This window comes from Acromyrmex echinatior, chromosome 9, assembly GCF_024713525.1.
Source record: "Acromyrmex echinatior isolate Ae372 chromosome 9, ASM2471352v2, whole genome shotgun sequence".
NCBI lineage: Eukaryota > Metazoa > Arthropoda > Insecta > Hymenoptera > Formicidae > Acromyrmex > Acromyrmex echinatior.
The window spans coordinates 13,563,478-13,579,068 of record NC_141860.1 but is presented as its reverse complement, the minus strand read 5'-3'; the positions used below and the strand labels follow the sequence as shown (position 1 = coordinate 13,579,068).

General features: G+C 37.1%; 2 protein-coding genes across 5 annotated transcripts in view; one reads left to right on the top strand and one right to left on the bottom strand.

Moving 5' to 3' along the window:
• The window catches only part of LOC105149866 (uncharacterized), a 392,270-nt gene that overhangs the window by 206,524 nt on the left and 170,155 nt on the right, over positions 1-15,591 (top strand). The window lies entirely within an intron of this gene.
• Positions 1-15,591, bottom strand: part of Dscam1 (Down syndrome cell adhesion molecule 1) — a 414,656-nt gene that overhangs the window by 348,174 nt on the left and 50,891 nt on the right. The window lies entirely within an intron of this gene.

Here is a 15,591-nt window from a genome sequence, read left to right as displayed (position 1 = left end):
AAACTTATTGTTTTTATTTCCGATAAAACAGAATGTATCAAATAAGGGATACATCAAGAAACGTGTCAACGACATGATATTTCATCGCAAAGATTTTCGAATAGTCTTACGGACCTCTCTTGTTGACTGAAGGGAAGTTAAATAGGGGTGACTAGACGAGACAGTCGTAACGATTTAGGAGTTCGCTTTGACGTATGGTTACCCCCGAAAAGTCTTTGTTGAGTAAATATATCGCAAGCATCCACATAGACGCCGGATAAGGAATAAATAGCCGCAGAATCCATCTTAATTTTGGAACGCGACTCTCGTAAAGTGTAGTACTTATGTTGCGATGGAGAAAGTGAGATGCGACTAATTGAATCACAGGAATTAACGCGGGGGTTGCGATTTGTCACGAGGGTGTTTTTGAAGATTAATGAAGCGATTTCGTTAACGGTCGCGTCACCGAATCTTTTCGATTGTTAATACTGTGATTATTTTGTTTCCTATTCTGCATATTTAGCGTCATATGTTATTATTTTAATTGCTACTGAATTATTGATATTATTAAGTATATATGATACAAAATAAAAAGAATTTTTAATTTATCTTTTAATTTTCTGTTTTGTTGGTGCACACATTACATGTTTTTTTCATCATTACATTAAACTATCCGCTAACTAGATTGTCCTAACTCGGCCAGAACCACAGGCAGCTTATCGACTTCCGCTTATTACCCACAAATTCGCGATTAATGGTCACTGGATATGTGTACCTGTGTGTCATCTATACAAACACGCGCGGGTGCGTGCATTATCTCCCTAATCACGCGCTTTTGCGATTAGGATGGAATTTCAAGGCATGCTTTGCGAACGTTCGCATAGGTCGTAGGTGCGCGATAATTAATAAACAAACTCATAGATATGCGATAGGACGTCTACGGGATGTCGCGTGAGTTTTACAAGGGGAACCTTTTCCCTTCGCTTATCTTTCGCTTATCGTCGATTAGAAACGCAAGTGCTCGCGCGAGCACGACGACCTTCGATCCTCGTCTCGTTCACGCGGAGAGAGTGGCCTTTTATTTTACTTCCTTCATAGAGGTAAGGGGGTCGCCCGGCAGTTACTCGGGGGTTAAAATGCTTTCGGGCGCCGACGGGCCCGAAGTGTAGGGCGAACAAAATGTCGTGCTTCGCGGTGAAAGTCTCGTTGCGTTGTACAAAAACAAGGGTGAATTACGAGCGAAGGGTGCGTCCGTCTTGTCGTCTTCCTCTTTTCGTATCTACGAGCCTGCATTAGGAGTTGGATAATTTGAGCGATACATTTGAATTTGCCGCCATTACCCCAATGATGATCCTCAATCGTCCTCCCGTTTATCTTCGTCCTTCTTCCGAGGGATATTTCCATTAGGTAATTATCGCTTCGACGGATAATCGAATTTGCTCTCTTCTTGGTAATTGTATGACTTCTTCCATATGGTTTAGGATAGATTTGTTTCTACTTTAATAATTAATTAAAAACTACAACTAAAATGAGAAGTGATACTTGTATATGTAATGCAACAATACTATCGGTTGCTATTATAAATATTTTTCTACAGATAATTTTGGGAATGAAATAAAATAGTAGTAAACCTCAAAAAATTACAAAATGTAAAACGCATATAGTACCTACAGCTTTAGCCTAAGTATAAAGCATCTCTACAAATTAAGATAAACGTCCTCTACCTAATAAAGAAATTAAAGACAGTTTGATTAAAAAATAATATTTATTTGTACAATAACATTCATAGTTAATTTTTGTTTATCTTTTTTGATTTTTATTACTTTTTGCAAGAAAATTGAGGATGCTTTATAGCCAAGGCTGTAACTTTTTAATATTATATCATATGAATTTTATGTATTTCTTAAATATTTTTCTTCTTATTTAATTATTTCTCTAAAAATATTTTTATAAATCTTTGGAAAAGAATATTTTCCGAATTTGAATAATAGATGTAACATTAATAAATGTTCTGAAATCTCGTTGATCAGTCGATTGTTCGAGACCAACGACCCAGTTGATCTTTAGACACAACTAGCGTACGATTTAAGAACCGAGGATCACCGTGGTAATTTTCACCGAACGGAACTCGCAAGATCTCTCTTCCTTATCTATCCGAGTCTTCGTGTATATGCGAGAACGTTTGCTATTACAAGTGCCGTATTTCTTCGAGTATCTCGTGCGAGCGCATCAAGACGAGCGAAATGCAAGTTTTATCATTTGTGCCGTAATTACAGCTCGGCCTGCAATTAGTTCTGATTAGGTAGAATCGAGGGCTTTTCGCGAAGCAGAACACGTCACGAATTGGTGATGTATTATTGCGTGATCCTATAAACAAAAAATCTCGTCCATCACGTAGGCGCGTACACTGTTGTTTCGTGCGCATAATTTAATAATTATTTTTCTCGCTTGGTTGCAGGTAAGCGATGAACGTGATGGCCTACTTGTGGGAAGGAATTGTTCGGTCAGGTCGCAACGTGAAATATATACTCAGTGAGTTTTGTCGTACGAGTAAAAATATTCCACGGGCGACTTGTGTAATTTCGCTTGTCTCGCTGACACACGCGCATCTAAGGAATAGCGTACTCCGCTATGTTTTTGCGATGTTGCGCGATAAATTGCTTGGTCTCGGGTAAACCGCCATTTACGTAAACATGTCCGCTCGCATTCGCGCTATGCTTGTATTCCAGACAAAGAGGATACATAATAAAACACAGTGAAGGATCGATACGCCGCGAGAAGCTAAGTGGATAACATAATGGTCTCGGGTTAACGTGAGAGCGTCCAGAAACGACTCGGTGGTAGGGTGAAGGCGCCGGAATTTCAGCCATTTTCTTCGGGATTCGTCTCGAACGCGTATTTTTCGAGAGGAGAAGAAGAGGATCGACCATCGAGGGGTCGTCCGGGTCGTCGCGCGATGTCGCGTAATCTTATTTGCAATATATCTCCGTGAGAGGAGAATCGCGACGAAAGAGCTCGATCCATCGTTCTCCGGTGTACTTTATAATCTCGCGCGTTCCTCGCAACATCGTCATTGTCGTCGTTCTCGATGTCGTCTCGTCACGAGCCCTCCTCCACCGAGGTATGTACGACATACTTTTACGAGAGTACTCCGGCGGGGATCATAAATTTCCCGTTTTACGCTAGCCGCGTAAGCGATTTACCGCTACGGCTTTTCTTCGGTTCGCGAGACAATACATCGACGATGATCGGGAAACAATGCCACCAGCGTCGCACTTTTGATAGCTCCGTGTTAGGCCTTGCGAATGACTTACGGCGTAAGTTCTCGATCGTGAAAACCTCCCCTCGGCACTCGCATTGCAGTGCCGCACAGTGACTTCGCGCGCTAAGGGATGGTTCCGAGAGAGACCGTTTACGTTTTCCACCACTTCCTCATCCCCCGGTTTACGGTGGTTTAATTATTGACTGCGAGTCAGGAAGGCGAAAAGAGAGAGAACGGGAACCATCGATAAATCTCGGCGGCTGTGCTCCGCACCGAGAATGGTGGGGTTGCAGTTGCGAAAGAGCGGCGCAACAGTTCGGCGAAATTGACGTCTTCGAGTTCTCTCGGTCTCTCTTGATAAATTCATCGCGTCGCAATTCACTTCGCGCGCGACGACGGTCGCGCACGTTCGCCGGATAAATTACACTTGCGCTAATTTCGACGTTTGAACGTTTGATTCGGTGATAAACGGCGAGGGAGAAAGAAAAGATGGACGACGATCGATCTTAAAAATAGAATTTTCCGCAAGGAAAATTCAATTTCCCCTCGAGGGGGACCCTCTTTCGCCAAAGTTCGCGATAAGTTAAATCGGAATTAACGAATTAAACAGTTCAACGGACGGCTTTAAATAAGCCCTGCAAATGCGGAGAGAACTTCCATAATCGTCGAAAGTTCGATGACTTCTAGCAGATATATCCTGCGGGAAAATAATTTTATTTTTAAATATTGCTTCCTCTCAGAAATTACAATCTATTTCTTAAAATATAAAAGTGTAGAAAATTTAATCAGGATATATTATTTGTTACCTTTAATTTAAAAAAATTTTTTTTTATCGCAAAAAAAGTTGAAGTACACTCGTCGCTTGAACGCGAAATTATTATAGACATATATTTATTTTAGGATAGCTAACCTACGTGATATATAAGCTAATATTTCTTTTTATGACGAAGAATGTTTAATATTAGCTGTTAATTCTTTTATTTTTTTTAACAATTTGTCTGATTTTTAATTCGCAATAAATAATAGCAACTGCTTTTTTATTCGAGTTCCAAAAGACTGTCTTTATTGAAAAAAAAACTATTTTTCACACCTACTATTTGACACAGTCTTTTGAGGACACTTCATTAAGATGGGCTATCGAACAATGGTCTTCCGAATATTCCGACAAGAGGCCGACCGTTTTCTCGACCCAACCTTGTTAAAAGTCTGAGGACAGCTGGACCCTTGAAACTACGTTCATGAACGATTCATAACGAAGAGAGCAGAAGGTTGAATAAGGTTCCTTCTTGAGACTTTGACACGAAGCGAGTCGATGAAATCGACTTTCTGACTTCTCGCTTTGGCATTGCCCTTCGAGAAAATTCGATCGTCAATGAAAACTCTTTTCCTGAAAACTCCTTGTCCAACAAACAAAAGAATTTATTTTAACCAAGGTGATCTTAGTTCGGCTTTTCTTTGCTTGAAAGCTCTTCATTAAGAAAATCTTTAATCTCGCAAATTAATGATGCAAATCAAAGATTATTGTTGTCATTATATCAGATTATAATATTTTTTGTTATAAAAATTATATATGTGGAGAAGAAAAGATACACGGAAAGAACGGTTTTGATGAAATGTCTACAAATTTAGCTATACTGAGAAAAAAATATACTAAATTTTAATAAATATTTATTTGAAATATATGTTAAATATATATTTATTAACAGTAAATAAATATTTACTCAATAAAAAAATGATTGTTCAAATCAAATTAATGATTTTGTATAAAATAAATATATCGATCTTTATATTTAGGAAATATTTAGTTGGATTATTCGAATTAATGATTTATTAAAATTTAGAATACTTTTTTCAGAATGTAAACACAGATCTGTAAATAATTTTGTTTGGACCATCAAAATAATTACGTAGGAAAAAGTTTAAAATAACAGATTCAAGAAATGAAATATTATGAAATTATAATAAAATTATTTATAATAGGATTTTTTTCATTACTAAACACGAAAATAATGTCGAAATATTTGTGATAGTTAAATTTTAACAGATTTGTATTCAACAGGCAAAAACATGCAGTTGGAGATGATTATTCACACTCGTGTTATAAAAAAAAGGTTAAATTTTGTCGGACTGTGTTAGAATCCGAGACCTTTCTGATCTTTCTATACATAAATAATTTTTTAAATCTTATGATTGTATTTATCACAACATTTTTCAGTTAAAGTTTAAACAATTTCCTTTAAAACTATGGTCGAATTGAAGCTTAATAATTATTAAAGATATAATTTTTTTAAAGATTCTAGGACATATGTTCCATTAGATCTGATAAAATTAAGATGCTAATATGCGAATATAGGTAATTGACTGATACTTACGAAAATATATTAATCATGCCAATAAAAAATTAGCAATCTATCCTATTTAGTCTCGCGTCATGTTTTTGCAAATGGCACTTACGAACACGACTTCGTATGCGTTTTATCGACTTCTAGTAAGCAGCCACGATCCGCGGAAATGGGGTCCTAAAACTTCGATACTTTCTTCCTTCCAGCAGCAAGACATCGTTCTCAACGATCCTGAAGATAAGCCTAAAGACAATAGGGTGCGCTAGTAGAAAATGACAGCTCACCAGGCTTGAAGATCTAGCCCAGATTAAGGGTCGTGAAATCTTTCCCTCTACCACGTGCTTGTGCATTCTCCTCGTCCCCTCTGGCTCGCCGTTTTTCCCCGGATCGTTTTATAAACTTGGTGAATCCCCACTCGCGAGAGTACCTACTCGAGTTTCCCGGTCGAAACACTTGCCAAGCTACACGGTTGTGGAGGGAATAAAAAACGGGAGAGTGAGAGAAAGAAAGCGAGTAAAACTAGGGAGAAGTAATGCAGATCCTCGCTCGGCCGAAACGTAACCGATGTATCCAAATCCTTCGCGAGCGAACGGAGGCACGACGCTTATTCGGAGGTAAAGATGCACTGTACTTGAGAAAACTTATACTGTAATGGCAGGCTCGTCCCTCTCGTCTGACCGCGGCGGTTTTCCTGCCCTGAAAGATTATCCTTAAGTGGTGGTGCTCGTGTCTCTGAGTATTTTGCGTGTAACGCGACGCGTAAAGTGGCAGGATAAAAACCGTATGAGAAAGGTATTTCTGAATATTTGAAAGAATATTTACACCGCTTGTAGGGGAGCTCTGGGTCAATTGTGATGAGAGACATTCGTAGTACTCGTGATAAAAGTCATACATACTGTTAAAAATTTCGTTACGAATTTAAGTAAGATGTAACAGAAGCTTATGATTATGAGATATAATTGGAAAATAATGAATGGTTAAATGAAATGAATAAATGAATGGTTTAACTGAAAACTAAATTACAGTATTCTTAAATATAATAAACATGTTTATTAAATTTTGTGCAAATCCTGCACATAAAATTTTATGAAAAGTATATTAAATTTCATGTATACACGCACATATGTACACAATTAAATACATACATACTTTTCAGTTACAAATACATTAAATTTAATATAACGTTATGAAATTAAATTCAACTTGTGTAAAAGCACATTAAATTTCATGATATTTTTAACAGTGTAAAGTATGAAATATGAAATAAAGTACAAAACTAAATATTTTGAAGTATAAATGTATACATATGTTTATAGGTACATTACATAATTTAAATTTGCTAACGAGTTTAATAAATATCATTTTTATGCTACCTGCAAAATAGATAGGAGACTCCCCTTCCCCCTGAAGATATTTAATTCATTGGGACAGTTTGAGAGATTTGATATCTATCCTATTATTTCAATAATGAAACAGTATTCATTATTAATGTGAGTAAGTGAGTCGAGGAAAGTACACAAAATCGAGTAGATAGGTAAGATATTCATCGGGCACATATTTATCTTCGCGCCAAAAAACGTTAGATATTCACAACGTTACCAATTAATTATCAATATGAATGAATGGACTGAATTTTGTTTCCGTTGAGTGATATGTGACATAATAATGTAATCGCCCGTAGTATAATTTCTTTCGTGTACGCATCGTACTGTTTTCTCCGGAATCCCTCACGTCTAGTAAATCAGCCGCGCTGTAACTATGCCTAATCACTAACTGCAGTCAAACGACGCGTTAATCCACGGAGCAAAGCCGATCTCGAATCTATGCAAATACAATTACCCTCCTCTCTTTGCCGTCGAGCTCTTCAACGCCCTCAGCGCGGAGATCGGCCGGTTCTTATCAAGCCGTTTCTCAGAGTATCGTGCAAACGAGGCGGGATCATCCCAGAGACTATGTTAATGCAATGGGGAGAGCTTTATCCCGCAGGATTAGCCAGCTCTGTGGGGCGTTCTCTTTTTCTAAAATATTCTGACGCACGCCGAAAAGGATCAATCACGTTTTTCTACAGATTCTAACAGTAATTTTTTTAATTCGTTATAAAAACACGAAGAAGGGTAAAGAAGATTTTTATATGAGATATTGTTTTGTAATTAAATTGAATTATTGATTATTAGCAGTACATGATATTTAATCTTTCGCTAAAAAGAATTATTTTTAAGAATTATTTTCAAAAAAATATTTTTGTTTTTTCAAATAAAACAAAGCACGATTGTTATGTATATAGGATATTTTATATGCTATTTTTTTCATAAAGATATAATTTGTTCGGTGCAATTATCGCGTGAGGAATTTAACTTTACTAGTGAAAATTAATATCATTGTATTGCAATGAGTATTTTTTGCCGATCCAATTTTATGTTAAATTGGAAATTTGTACGGTTCAGGTTTCAAAGTTTTTTTGTTTCTCATCACTTAATATTGAGTATTTGTATTTTTCATAAAATCGAGATTTACTATGGATTCCGGTTTTAAATACACTTTCAGTTTATCTGCCATATTAGTAAATATGGCAGTACTCAGTTATTAATATGAATAGCGTATCATGGATTTTAAGACGTAAATCAGGTTTTAACTAAGGTCCTTTGGGTAAGTAAAGAGGATCTCAACAAATCGATGTGTCAAACTAGATCATACACCTCGCGCGTATTTTACCTGTCAAGAAATAATGATCGTGTTGTATTACTTGTTCAACGACTTGATCTATCTAATGCAAAATCGCTTAAAGCTCCGTTATGCCGCTGTCGTGTTCTGATTTACCGTAAAACTGATTTGTTTTTGATCTCTCTAAAATAATTTCTAAAAAAATTACACAACGCAGTAGCGCACTGAAATCTATAATTTAAAATAACATAAATCTAAAATATCCTATATACATAACAATCGTGCTTTGTTTTATTTGAAAAAACAAAAATATTTTTTTGAAAATAATTCTTAAAAATGATTCTTTTTAGCGAAAGATTAAATATCATGTACTGCTAATAATCAATAATTCAATTTAATTACAAAACAAGAATGTCTAATTTTATTACATGTTATCTATTTAATTAATTGTGAAATAAATTATTAATTGGGCCTATTCCATTGTTATAGCTGGCATTCATCCATTTGATATTTAATTAATTGTTTTTACTTCCGTTATCTTTTATCGTTAAATCAATATAAATGTAGAATACAAATTCTTTTACAATCTAAATAATTTTAGCCTATAATAAATTTAATTTAAATTTCGAAATGCTCCTATTTTCGAATTGTTCCTATTTTTGCGGAGGAGTTCAACCCTGATGCATACAGAATAATCGTCGGAATACTGGAAAAACGAAGAACTCATTGCAATCGAGCGATGAAAAAAAGGAAAATTAAGAGACGACGTCGGCGGCACACTTAAGATCCAGATATGCTCGATCACTCGATGGTAATTATCCGGCTCTTCGTATCTCTTGCCGCACGTTCCAGGAGATCGCGATGTAGCCGGGAAAGATAGATCGGATGCGTCCTGTTGCTTTTCCGCGAACGCAGGATGTTTTCGCAAGGCTCCGTCGACGGTAAACTCCCGCTCGCGCTCGCGCCAGAAATACTCGCTGGCCGCGGACAGCGAACTTGAATTCGTAAAAACAGTGTTACTGAGCTTACAGTGTTACTGTGCTTCTCTTGTCGCATTCATTTTGCGGTTGGTCATACAGATAACGCGAATAAGACAATATGCGCCACGTACGTGATGCAACTACAGATGTCTTTAGAGACCTTCTAGTAAGAGTCTGAACACGAAATAGCCACCTTTGATTGATGTTTTAACAATTTCTGAAAGAGAGAGAGAGAGAGAGCCCTGCCCTGCGACTGCTTACAGAATTCTAATCGATTGGGAGATTTTTCTTCGGTCCAAGATATAGAAAACGGTTTTACTGTTACTCTCATCAGATGGATAAGAGAGGCACCGGCTATTCGCTATGGCTGATACGCGGTGTGATAAAAGAAAATTACATGTCCGGCGTAAATCGAAATGCGCCCCGCGTCGATACTCGTACAATGGCGGTTACGAGCCGCGGTTATGCCCGCGTGCGTGCTGGACCTTTGATAGTATAAAATATACACCCATGATACGACGTTATTCTTTTGTGACGGCGAAAACGCTGCTGGCGGTCGTCAGCGGCGATTGTATCTGAATACAAACATCGGAGAGAGTCGTTAATTTTTTTCAGTGCATATTTATCGCAACATTGTTCGGAACATAGCGAATTCCTGATGTCTGAAACGATGTAAGTTTTATAAGTTTGTTATAAGATCTTCTAATTTATATTCCGCATGCACAGCTTGTAAATGGCTAACTGATAATTGAACATTGTAATCAAGAGAAATGTTTTACTCTTACGATGATAATATTTTAATCTCTAATTTGAGAACTAGAAAACTTTTGTGTGCATTCAATAATGTTTATAATACATGAATTCTTCATTATTATAAAGGAATATTAATTTGTATTTACAAATTAATTTTATTTATTTCAAAATATTTAAATATAAATATCTAATTTCTAATTGTTACGATATTTATACAGTAATTTTAAAGGAATATTAATTCGTATTTAGAAATTAATTTATTTCAATATAAATTAATATTTATGAAATAACGTATTAATACGATATTTCATATTTCTGATTTAAAATTAGAAGTTACATAAACTTCTTGTGTTGTTTTCGCTGTATCGTTCTTTGAAACGATTTTGCCAGAATATGAGAGAATAAAGGACTAGAAACTCGAGGATAATCACTTACTTTTAACTGTCCTATTTTTATAGAATAGGATTTTTAGAATAGGACAATTAAAAATATTATGTATTCTCCGAAAATAATATTTACAAGATAGAGAGAGTTGGCAAAGCCTGATGGCTTTTTATGTATATTTCATGCATAAAACGGGGTTCAACTGAAATTATGCACTCGGCAATAGTTTTCCGTTGTAACGTCATGCTCTGGTAATATACGGGGCTATATCCGTTTTTACGCCACTGCAATCAGGGATTGTGAAATCGCGTTAAACTCCCCTCTGATAGGCGATTATGTTCAACGAACCTTTTGCACTTACGCACGACATCACGCAGCCCCCTGGATTTAACCAACGACAGACTCGTGCCTCGACGAGACAAAAAAAGTTCATCGCCAATAAAACAGCAAGCGGATAGTTCGCCGTTAATAGCGTAAGTGAAATATGGCGTTTGCAGTCAGACTTTGTACGATGAAAATGCCCCATTTCTATACATGAGCTATAAAAACTGAGAGAACTTTAAGTGTATTAAAAAGACTTTAAATTATAATCATAAACAACTACTTAACTCTCCTGAGCTGACGCTAAAATTTGTAAAGAATTAACCAATCAGTTGAATATTCTTATCACATTCTTCTCATACTTGACTGTAATTGGTCACTTCTTATAATTACGCTTACGTAATTGTAGAATATTTACACAGTTATTGACGTTAAATCTGTAAGATCCATTTAATCTATGTTATATACATTTACGGTTGAACGCTCTAATGCGCATTAAAGCCGTTATACATTGATTTAATCTGAATGTAAAAGTGAAATACAAATATTTCCAATTATAAAACACATATTTTATTTAACAACATAATAAAATGTGTGAAGATTTCATCGTTTAACGTTTCTAAATTTATATTAAACACATTTTTACGTCGATCTATGTACGACGGCTTTAATATGCACCAGTATACTCTGAGTACATCGAGTCAAATTAGCTACAAATTAAAAGGCACTAATTAATTTCAAAGAAGCAAAATATATAACATAACTTAAAAAAAAGTAACAATAAAATAATTGGGTTAATGAGAATCAGATGCAGTTAACTGTGCGCGATATATAAAATTACATTCAAATTTAATATACAAAAATGAACGTTTTGGCTCCGTTTCGAACCATCTTCAGCATTGAATATACAAAATAAAATTGATGTTAAGCGTTTCGTTCTCCACAGCATATAAAGGGAATTCATCACAAACGTTGGTATAGGCCGATTGATTTTATTTGACTTCCAGTGTAGTAGATAACAAATTTTGATAGTTGTTACAAATTGCGGATAAAATACATAATTAAGATACGAACGTTAAAAGAACAGTCAGTAATTAAAATATCAATCAAGAATTTTTTCTCTTAGTTAATAAAGAAAATTGAATTGTTGGACATTTTTGACAGTGATTTTACAATTGACAGTGAGATTTATAATTGAGGTCCAATAGATCCATCGTCAGCTCTGGAGGGTTAATTAAGATTATTAGTCACAAAATGAATAACGAACAAAATCTGTAAAAAATAGAATATGTATATATATATATATATTTATATTTCTATATCCTCATATTGCTGCTCTGGATTTATTTAAATCTTTTAACAAACAGCAATTCTATATTAAATTAATAATATTGGCTGAGAAACTCAACTGAGCAAATATTTAATTCGGGCACTGCGATGTTTAATTAATAAACCTATGTATGAGACTAACGATAAAGAATCTCACTTCCGCTTCCTTCACGAATCACGATGAAATGTAATTGACCGGAGGATATCAACGCGCCGCCGTATTTCTGAATGCTTCTCGTTTTCGATCTCACCGAAGGTTTACCTCCTCGGTTCTCCCGGTTGATATTCCTTGAGTCGCGAGTTTAGCACTGCGCACCGGATCGTTGCATAATGTCCCATAGTGAAAAGTTTTCCTGTTAAGGAAACGTCTCGGTCGTTGAATTAATCAATACATTTTAAACAACTTGTGCGCGCCAGAGTTTTGGCCCATTTTAATGAATCTCTTTCGGCTGCGAACGCGCGAGACAGTTGATGGATCTTTAATTAACTGACATATCGTATTAAGACGTGTCACTGTCAAGAGTCGTTACAAACATATGATGTAGACTATATTATTTTATCAGGCTTATTAAGCCTAATGTCTCCATGAAAAGACATTATGAAATCACCGATTACTTTTGATCGCAGATAATGAAAATGATAGGTCGATTTTTTTATGGAAAAAGGCTTATTGTAGCAAGCCTGTAATATTCATCTTCCACACAATAGTTTAGGGAGCGATCATTGTTATTGTCTGCACGAACAAATATAGAATAGCTAATTTTTCGACGGCGGCGCCGATATATTGTACGATATAAAGTGGGGCAGTGTGTACCGATCCGTCAGGGTGTCTATATCTCGTATGGTATACGCATAACATACATTATTTCCCCGGGCCGTCCATATCCGGTCAGGCGCGCATGGCGAACGTCGCGTCGCGTCGCCGTCGCGTCGTCTCGCGTCAACTCGCAGTCGCGTGTCGATCGATGCGTCAGTCTGATGCAGTCGATGAAAGGTCGGATTTCCATATGCGCCAGACTACTAGTAGATGCACTCGTATTTCGTCGTCCCCGCGCGCATCAAGGCGCAGCGGTTGGCATTGCACGCATCGCCGTCGGTTATTGCATCGCAGTCAATATCAATCGACAGTGTTTCAACATTAATCGTCACTGCGTCCCGGCAGTTTCGGCGCTTTCTGGAATATTATTTTAAAGTAACGGAACCGTGTATGGAGATATCGCGCGTATATGACGTCGGACTAATGAAAATGCATTGTACGCGGAAAGAGATTATTTAAGAGAAAACGCGATCGACGCGACGGTCGCGCGTCGATGTGTGCCACGTAGGTAGATACCGAAGTAATGAATATTACAGCGAAGCTATACTACGATATTGAAGTTGCGGGAACACGAGGTAACGCATATACGCGTCGCTGCAGTATTGAAATAAAAACGGTGTAATGAACACGGAGATGAATTTATTCGGTCGGGTGCTCTACGCGGTAATTTGCAATCCAGCCAACGATTACGAAAGTAATTATCATTTTAACGATTGCAGTTCAGGATGTAAAAGTGAAAGCGCGTATAATATTGATTGGAGTCGGCCGTATTTCGCTTTTACTCGGTGCGTTAATGTTGCGCGTTTCCTCGCCGAGGTAATCTAGGCATGTACAATTATTCTCGGACAAGAGCCATCCGAAGTACACGTCGACAACGGCAGGATAGAATTGCTCGTTTCCATTGGCCCGCTCGTCCTGTCATTCGACGCCGCAGGGCCGTCAAGGGCGGATACCTCGGCCTCCTGCAGTGATGTTACACCGAAGTGCATCAAGCGCAAAGTGCACTCCGCTTGCCGGTTATCCGAGTTTACCTGCACAAATAATCCTTTCGCGCAATATTACTTCCATGAATATAGTAATAATGACCTCCTCTCTCTCTCACCCTGACACAATTTTCATCCGTTATATTATCGGAATAATAGCGATAGAATTTGATCGTTTATTGTCTTATTTGTCTTACGCTATTCTCATTTTGTATACAATTTCAAAATCATCTTCTAAAATATTCCTATATTTTAAATATATTGTTCTTTTGCTTTAAAAGTGACATAATTCAAAAAATATAATTTTTTAGCTATTACTGTACATGAGAACGAATTAAATAAAGATTCTCTATCAATCAACAAAAGTAAACTAATTTCACGATCCGTCCACCAAATAGCACTCGTGTCGTTCTTAAGAGATCTTTTTCAAAGAGATGATAATATTTTTTACAAGAATGACGTACTCTGTGTTATTTTTTTTAAATAAAAAGAATTTTCTACAGACAACATTTAAGGTTGAGACAGTTTGGCGATAGATTTCGATAAAATTCAATTCGTCACTAAAAAGTTATATGATCGGATATTTAACAGAACATTTAAAACAGAATTTTTTCGAGCTTGATGTTCCTCCGAAATTTCTCAGATATTTTTTCGATTATTCCACGTAGCCTTACCATTTTGCAATAATTTCACGAGACACACACACACACACACACACACACACACACACATTCCACGATTATTCCATCACGCGGGAAGTACAGGATGCACACGAGTAACAATGCGGTGCTTGATTTCGAGGACGATTCGCGCGCGGTGTACGAGGAATTTTCAAGTCGGTCTGGCGTTTCGCCGGCCGGCCAGCGGTGATGCGCGCAATTTCTATAGACCGTTAATGTGAGGACTCAACGGTAGTGCTGACGCTGTTGTAGAACACGTCGTGTTTCGTCTCGTTGCCGAATAGCGGTGTACGGACTACGGGCACAAGCGTACAACGCGTGTACATCTCGATTCGGGAATCGGGATGTCCCACGAATTGCGTTTCCGTGCTGCAACCATAAGGTCGACGGTGCGTTTTATGGCCCGCGATGGGCCAGGGACGGACCGGAAATGGGTCAGAGCCGAACAACACGGCGCATTGATTCCTACGATTCCGCCCGCTGCTTTATTACCGCGTGCGAACTGCGGCGGGAGTGGTCGTTAATGTTGCGGTGTAGGCGAAAAAAGCCTCTTCTTTCATTCCCTCCTCGTTCTTTCTCTCTTTTTTTTTACACGTGATACGTTTATTTTGTTCCGAACGCGGGAACCGGGCGGTCGCGTTGTTTTTCTCGAACAATGGAGCAATATTTGGTGCCGTGGAAATGGAAATATATTTAATAACCGATACAAACGCGCGCGTTACGGCTGTGGTGGTTCGGACATGCGGTTTGTTTTGTCCGACGTGGATTACGCGTTGATGGAATATTATTGATATACTGGTAGGATTTTGAACGTGCGTGCGTACCGTAAAATTTTATGCATCGAACACTGTGGTGCGTGGCAAGGATTTTTAGTGAAAAATTTAATTGAATGAGAATCTTGATTTAATTAAGAAAGAAAGACACTCATTCTTCGGTCACAATTCTGATTCGGGATTATAATAAAAAACAAACTTTATTTGAGGATGATATTAGCTGAGATATAAAGATGGTTAAGATAAAAAGATAAAATACGCCATTTATCGAGACTGATTCATTGAAATATATTTGATGTCGAATACAAAAAAAGTAACTAATATAAA